Source organism: Chiloscyllium punctatum, chromosome 25 (assembly GCF_047496795.1).
Source record: "Chiloscyllium punctatum isolate Juve2018m chromosome 25, sChiPun1.3, whole genome shotgun sequence".
NCBI lineage: Eukaryota > Metazoa > Chordata > Chondrichthyes > Orectolobiformes > Hemiscylliidae > Chiloscyllium > Chiloscyllium punctatum.
Genome location: NC_092763.1, coordinates 10,256,688 through 10,264,944, shown reverse-complemented (window position 1 = coordinate 10,264,944; position 8,257 = coordinate 10,256,688). Strand labels below are relative to the sequence as shown.

At 43.7% G+C, this 8,257-nt stretch overlaps 1 protein-coding gene across 1 annotated transcript in view; it reads right to left on the bottom strand.

The window, feature by feature from the left end:
- Window positions 1–472: 472 nt before the first annotated feature.
- diaph2 (diaphanous-related formin 2) overlaps window positions 473–8,257 on the bottom strand; it is a 780,284-nt gene continuing 772,499 nt past the window's right edge. The window contains exon 30 of the transcript XR_011964075.1: window positions 473–487. The gene's annotated coding sequence lies outside the window, so the exon portion shown is untranslated. The remainder of the gene's footprint in view (window positions 488–8,257) is intronic.

The window sequence follows — 8,257 nt, the reverse complement described above, 5'->3', positions numbered from 1 at the left end:
CTCAGTGAGAGAGCAGGTTGCCACAATGATATAAAGGTAGGAATATAGTTTTAAAGTAATGAATACCTCCACTCGACTGAAATATCATTTATCATTTGTCAACAATTTACCAAAGTATTTTTTTCCCAAGATCAATGCTGATGGAGCATGAACAGTAACAGATGGCGACAGTAGGATAGGCAACATCTGAGGTCCTGTGCCTGGGCTTGTTCTCTTCGTCTGCTTTTAGTTTTCTTTTTATTTTTCCTTTTCCCCTTCTTTTCTCAGTTTGATTTAGTTTATGTTCAAACTTACCTGATAAAGAGAGCTCTTTGGTAGGAAGGTGGCTTCGATGGGTTCTGGCGTGGTGGTGGCATCTTCAGAGACAGTGTGGCTACAAAGTGTGAAGCCTGGAACAGGAATCCGGTTTCTGCCTGGAGTGGGCAGATGTATCCGGGAGCAGGACTCTGGTGGTGGCATGGCATGGGTTGGGAGGCCGAGAGCGAGGCTGTAGCAGCGGAGAAGGAAAAGTTGGACTCTCTTTAAGTTATCTTTCTTTATTTTTTATTTTACATTAATGTGAATGGTGCCAATGCATGGCAATGACACACACTCTTCACTGTATTTCACATTGAATACACATGGCAATAAATGATTCAATTCAATTCAAATCAAAGTAGATGCAGAAAATGAATAGTTAATACCAAGGTGCTTTTTAGTGAAATCTGTACATTCTCAGTGTAAAGCAAGAAATTTGGAAATTAACAGAGACAAAAAAAGACAATTGTACGGGATACTGATGCAGTGGTGATAATTATGTGACACAAAGAGACGGAAACACATGAGTGCATCAAAGAGTTGTAAGAGTTCCAACAAAAAAGGTCAAAGTAAGGGAAAAGGTACAAAATACAAAATCTCTTTATTCAATTGCACTCATTATAAAATTTATATTTTGCTAAAGCAAATAAAAATAAATGAGCATATGATATGATTGCCATCACAAAGATGTGGTTGCAAAACCTCAACATTATCGGGCAGTTGACATTTCAGAAAGGCAAGGAAAAAGGTAAAGAGGTTTGTTCACAAACAATGAGATCAGTGCAGTTGTGAGAAATAACCTTGATTTGGAAGATCAAAATATAGAATTAGTTCAGGTGGAGATGAGAACTAGTAAAGGAGTTACTGATACAGAGTTTATAGGGCCTTTGACATTATCTACATTGTCGCACCAAATATATATCAAGAAATAATGGGAGCTTGGAAGAAAGGTACTGCAATGATCATTGGTGATCTTAATCTCTTCATATTGATTAAGCAAATTAACTTGGCAAATGTAGCTTGGAAGATAACTTCATAAAGTGCATTTATGACAGCTTTTTAGATAAATATGTTCTGGAACCAACCAGGGAACAGCATAATTTTGACTTGGTAAGCATGAGGAGACAGAATTAATTAATGACTTGTAGTAAAGGTTTGTCTCAGTAAAACTGATCATTACATGGTAGAATTTCACAAGCAGGTTGAGGAAGAGAAATTTCATTGGAAACTAATGCCTTAATCTTAAATAAAGAGAACTACATAAGTATGAAGGCAGAGTTGCCTAAAATTGAATTGAAAATAAAAGGTAAGACAGGATATAAGTACCAATCCTTTAAGGAAATATTCCTTAACTCTTGACAAAGCTATGTTCCAATGAGAAAGAAAGACTCAAATGAATGCACTAACAATGTTAATTATAGAGACTGACATTTGGATTAAATTTGAAGAAAAGATGTACAACACTGGGAAGATTATTGGTAGCCCAGAGATTGGAAACACTTCAAAACCTAGCAAAGGAAAGAACGATTTAAAAAAAGGAAGAGATTGGAGTATGAGCTATAACTAGAAACATAAGTACAGAAGTAAAAGCTTTTACAAGCACATAAATAGGAGATGAAACTGGGGAGTTAAAAAAAATGGAAAACAAGGAAGTGGCAAAGGCTTTTAGCAAATAGTTTGTATTTATGTTTACCAGAGAAGATACAGAGATCATCCTGCGAGGATAAAAATATCAAGGGGTGAAAGGGAAGTGGAACTTAAAACAAAGTTGAAAAGATGTGGCGCTAGAAAAAGCACAGCAGGTCAGGCAGGATCGGAGGAGCAAGAGAATTGAGCTTCAGCCATCATCAGGACTGGGGAGGGGGAAGGGGGAGGGGGTGTGGGGCTAGGGAAAAGTAGTTGGGATGGCGATAGAGGAACTTAAAACAATAATAACTAAAGGTGAGGTTGACCACTGTGGCAGGAATAATAGAGAAGCATAATATTAACTAAACAGAGGGAACAAGCAAAAGGTAGGGTTATCTGGGAAACTTTGCATGTGAATCACAATTAAGTTAAATGCAGCAACTAATTAGGAAGGCAGTTGGAATATCGGCCTTTATTTCAAGGAGGCAGGAAGATAAAAGCTGGGATATCTCACTACAGCTGTACAGGACATTGTGAGACTCCAGGTGTACAAGACATTGAGAGACTACAGCTGCACAGGACATTCTGGGACTATAGCAGTACAGGGCATTGAGAGACTACAGCTGCACAGGACATTCTGGGACTACAGCTGTACAGAGCATTGAGAGACGACAGCTGTACAGAGCATTGAGAGACTACAGCAGTACTGGGCATTGTGAGACTATAGTTGCACAGGACATTCTGGGACTACAGCAGTACTGGGCATTGTGAGACTACAGCTGTACAGGGCATTGAGAGACTACAGCTGTACTGGGCATTGTGACTACAGCTGTACTGGGCATTGTGACTACAGCTGTACAGGGCATTGTGACTACAGCTGTACAGGGTATTGTGACTACAGCCACACAGGACATTGAGAGGCTACAGCTGTACAGGGCATTGTGACTACAGCTGTACAGGGCATTGTGACTACAGCTGTACAGGGTATTGTGACTACAGCCACACAGGACATTGAGAGGCTACAGCTGCACAGGGCATTGTGACAACAGCTGCACAGGACATCCTGGGACTACAGCTGTACTGGGCATTGAGAGACTACAGCTGTACTGGGCATTGAGAGACTACAGCTGTACAGAACATTTGGAATAATTCTAGTTTTGGTTTCTTTTCTTCCAAGGAATATACTTGGAAAGAAGTCCAGAGAATGTCCATAAAGCTGATTCCAGGTTTTTCTTAGAATCAGGTTTTCTTAGAATCCCTACAGCATAGAAACAGGCCCTTCAGCCCTATAAGTCCACACCGATCCTCTGAAGATTAGCCCACTAAACCCATTCCCCATTACTCTACATTTACCCCTAACCCACACATCCCTGAACACTATGGGCAATTTATAGAGTCAGAGTCATAGAGATGTACAGCATGGAAACAGACCCTTCGGTCCAAATTGTCCATGCCGACCAGATATCCCAACCCAATCTAGTCCCACCAGCCAGCACCCGGCCCATGTCCCTCCAAAGCCTTCCTATTCATATATCCAACCTGATGCCTTTTAAATGTTGCAATTGTACTAGCCTCCGCCACTTCCTCTGGCAGCTCATTCCATTCATGTACCACCCTCTTTGAACAGAACGGTGAGGAGAGAGGGCAGAGAGGAACGAGGGCTGCCGGGAAGATTTTAAGTGGGTGAAATCTAAACCTGAGACCCTACACCATAGGGCATCCCTCCCACCCATCTCCTCTAATCTTACTAGGAATCTGTAAACTCGGTAAGTTTTCAGGTTTTCTCATTTTTTTTCTTTTCCTCTCTTCTTCCTTGTTTAGTCCTGTGTGGGTTTTCAGATTAGCGGGGTATGCATGTTCTTCCTGCAGAATGTGGCAGGTGAGAGACACGACACGTGTCTCCGCTGGCGACATCTGCGGGAACTACACCCAACTCCAGCTCCTTGAAAACCGAGTTAGGGAACTGGAGCAGGAGCTGGATGAACTACGGATCATCTGGGAGGCTGAGAGAGAAATGGAGAGGATGTACAGGGAGGTGGTCACTCCTCAGATACAAAATAAGGACAGCTGGGTTACAGTCAGGGGAGGAAAGGGAACCAACAGATAGAGCAGGGATCCCCTGTGGCTGTTTGCCTCAGAAATAAATATACTGTTTTGGATACCGCTGGTGGGGATGGCCTACTAGGGGAAAGCCATAGTTGTCAGGTCTCTGGCACTGAGGCTCAGAAGGGAAGGAGGGGAGAACAGAAGAATGTTAGTGGTAAGGGACTCAACAGTTAGACGAATTGACAGAACATTGATGGCACTCCCGGAAGCTATGTTGCCTCCCCGGTGCCAGGATTCGGGATGCCACCGATTGGAGTTACAGGATTCTGAAGGGGGAGGGGGAGCAGTCAGAAATCGTGCTACATATAGGCACCAATGATATAGCCAGGAAAGGGATTGAGGATCTGAAAAGTGACTACAGAGAGCTAGGTTGGAAGCTGAAGAGTAGGACGAGTAGAGTAGTGATCGCAGGTTTGCTACCGGTGCCACGAGACAGTGAGGTGAGGAACAGTCAGTGAGTACAGCTTAACATGTGGCTGCGAGGCTGGTGCAGGAGGGAGGGCTTCAGATACTTAGGCCATTGGGATGCCTTCTGGGGAAGGTGGGACCTGTACATGAAGGATGGGTTTCACCTGAACTGGAGAGGCACAAATGTGGGAGATTTGTTCATGTGGTTTGAGAGGGTTTAAATTAGTTTGGCAAGGGGTTGGGAATCAGAGCTACATATCTGAGAGGGGGTTAGTTGTAGATGGGGCAGTGACATGATTTAGTCAATCTACTGGAAAGGTTTTTCACGTGATGAAACAAAGGGATTGGTTAAAATGTGTCTGCTTTAATACAAGGAGTGTCAGAAATAAGAGTGATGAACTGAGAGCATGGATCAGTACTTGGGACGTGGGTTTCACTGGGGCAGGAATGGTTGCTTGATGTTCCAGGGTTTAGAACATTTAAAAAGAACAGGGAGGGTGGAAAAAGAGGAGGGGGTGTAGCATTGCTAATCAGAGAGTGCATCACAGCTACAAAAACGAAGGGGCTGTTGAGGAAGGTTTGTCTACGGAGACAGTATGGGTGGAAGTTAGGAACAGCACCTCACTGGGAGTTTTCTACAGATCCCCAAATAGCAGTAGGGAGATTGAAGAACTCATAGGCCGGCAGATGCAGCAGGGTTGTTGTTATGGGTGATTTCAACCTTCCCAATATTGATTGGATCCTCCCTAGTGCAGATGATTTAGGTGGACCCGTTTTTGTCAGGTGTGTTTAAGAGGGTTTCCTTACTCAGTATGTAGACAGGCCAACGAGGGGAGAGGCCATTTTGGATTTGGTGCTCAGCAATGAACCAGGACAGTTGTCAGATCTCGCGATGGGAGAACACTGGTGACAGTGACCACAACTGCCTCACATTTATCATAGCCTTGGCGAGCAAAAGGAGCAGTTACCAAGGGAAGATATTTAATTGGGGAAAAGGAAATTATGACACTTTCAGACAGGAGTTGAGAAGTATAGATTGAGAGCACAGAAAGGGCACAGCAGACATGTGGAGACTATTTAAGGAGCGGCTGTTGTGAGTGATGCACAAATTTGTTCCTCTGAGACAGGTAAGAAGGGGTAAGATTAAGGAGCCCTGGATGACAAGAGGAGCTGCTCGTCAAAAGGAAGAAGGCAGCTTACATAAGGTGGAGGAAGTAAGGATCCAGCACAGCTTTAGAGGATTACAGGCGTACTGGAAAGGAGCTCAGAAATGGACTGGGGAGAACCAGGAGGGGGCACGAGAAAGGTTTGGCAGGAAGGATTAGGGAGAACCCAAAGACATTTTACTCATTTGTGAGGAATAAGAGAATGATCAGGGAGAAGATAGGGCTGGTCAGGGATAGTGTAAGGAACTTGTGCGTGGAGTCTGAGCAGATAGGGAAGCCCTAAATGTGTTTTTTGCTTCGGTTTTCACCAAGGAAAGGGACCTTGTTATGAATGAGAACTTCAAGGTGCTGGGAAACAGGCTTGAACAGATCAAGATTGATGAAGATGTTGTGCTGGAAATTTTGGCAAACATTAAGATCAGTAAGTCCCCAGGGCCAGACCAGATTTATCCTAGGTTGCTCTGAGAAGCGAGAAAGGAGGTTGGTAAACCGCTGGCAAAGATCCTTGCTTCCTCACTCTCCATCGGAGTCGTACCGGAGGATTGAAGAGAGGAGAACGTTGTTTGTCTTTTCAAGAAGGGGAATAGGGAAATCCCCGGCAATTATAGATTAGTCAGTCTTACATCTGGGGTCAGCAAGGTTTTGGAAATAATTCTGAGGGATAGGATACATGACTATTTGGAAAAGCATAGAGTGATTAAAGGCAGTCAGCATGGCTTTGTGAGGGGCAGGAGATGCCTCACAAGTCTTATTGAGTTCTTTGAGGGGGTGACAAGACAAGTTGACGAAGGTCAAGCAATGGATGTGGTGTCTATGGACGTCAGCAAGGCATTTGATAAGGTTCCCTATGTTAGTCTCATTCATAATGTCAGGAGGTATGGGATACAAGGAGATTTGGCTGTCTGGATTCAGAATTAGTTGGCTGACAGAAGGCAGAGAGTGGTTGTAAATGAAAAGTATTCTGCCTGGAGGTCAGTGGTGAGTGGTGTCCTGCAGGGGTCTGTTCTTGGGCCTCTGCTCTTTGTAGTTTTTATGAATGACTTGGATGAGGAGGTTGAGGGGTGGGTTAATAAATTTGCCAATGATACAAAGATTGGAGGTGCCATTGATAGTATCGAGGGCTATTGTAGGCTACAGTGGGACATACACAGGATGCAGAGCTAGGCTGAGAAATGGCAGATGGAGTTCAAAGTGATGCATTTTCGAAGGTTGAACTTGAATGCAGAATATAAGATTAAAGACAGGATTCTTGGCAGTGTGGAGGAACAGAGGGAACTTGGTGTTCAAGTGCATTGATCCCTCAAAGTTGCCACCCAAGTGGATAGATTTGTTAAGAAAGCATATGGTGTTTTGGCTTTCATTAACAGAGGTATTGAGTTTAAGAGCTGCGAGGTTTTGCTGCAGCTCTACAAGACCCTAGTGAGACCACACTTGGAATATTATGTCCAGTTCTGGTCACCCTATTATAGGAAAGATATGGAGGCTTTGGAGAGGGTATAAAGAAGGTTTACCAGAAGCTGCCTGGACTGGAAGGCTTGTCTCACAAAGAGAGGTTGACTAAGCTCGGAATTTTCTCTCTGGAGAGGAGGAGGAAGAGAGGTGACCTGACTGAGGTGTACAAGGTAATGAGGAGTATGGATAGAGTTAATAGTCAGATATATTTCCCCAGGGCAGGACTGACTGGCACGATGGGTCATAGTTTTAATATAATAGGAGGAAGGTATAGAGGAGATGTCAGAGGTAGTTTCTTTCCGCAGAGAGTTGTGAATGCATGGAAAGCATTGCCAGCGTTGGTAGTAGAAGCAGAGTCATTAGGGACATTTAAGCGACTGCTGGATATGCACATGGCTAGCAGTGAATCTAGGGGAGTGTAGCTTAGGTTATTTTAGTTTTGATTAGGAATACTCCTCGGCACAACTTTATGGGCCGAAGGGCCTGTTCTGTGCTGACCTTTTCTATGTTCTTTGTTCTGCGTGAAAAAGTTGCCCCTTAGGTCTCTTTTATATCTTTCCCCTTTTACCCTAAACGTATGCCCTCTAGTTCTGGATGCCCCCACCCCAGGGAAGAGGCTTTGCTTGTTTATCCTATCCATGCCCCTCATGATTTTATAAACCTCTATAAGGTCACCCCACAGCCCTAGCCTATTCGACCTCTCCCTACAGCTCAAATCCTCCAACCCTGGCAATATCCTTGCAAATCGTTTCTGAACCCTTTCAAGTTTCACAACATCTTTCCGATAGGAAGGAGACCAGAACTGCATGCAATATTCCAAAAGTGGCTTAACCAATGTCTTGTACAGTCACAACATGACCTCCCAACTCCTGTACTCAATACTCTGACAAATAAAAGAAAGCATACCAAACGCCTTCTTCACTATCCTATCTACCTGTGACTCCACTTTCAAGGATCTATGGACCTGCACTCCAAGGTCTCTTTGTTCAGCAACACTCCCTTGGATATTACCATTAAGTGTATAAGTCCTCCTAAGATTTGCTTTCCCAAAAAGCAGCACCTTGCATTTATCTAAATTAAACTCCATCTGCCACTTAATAGCCCAATGGCACATCTAATCAAGATTCCATTGTAATCTGAGGTAACCTTCTTCACTGTCCATTACACCTCCAATTTTGGTGTCATCTGCAAAATTACTAACT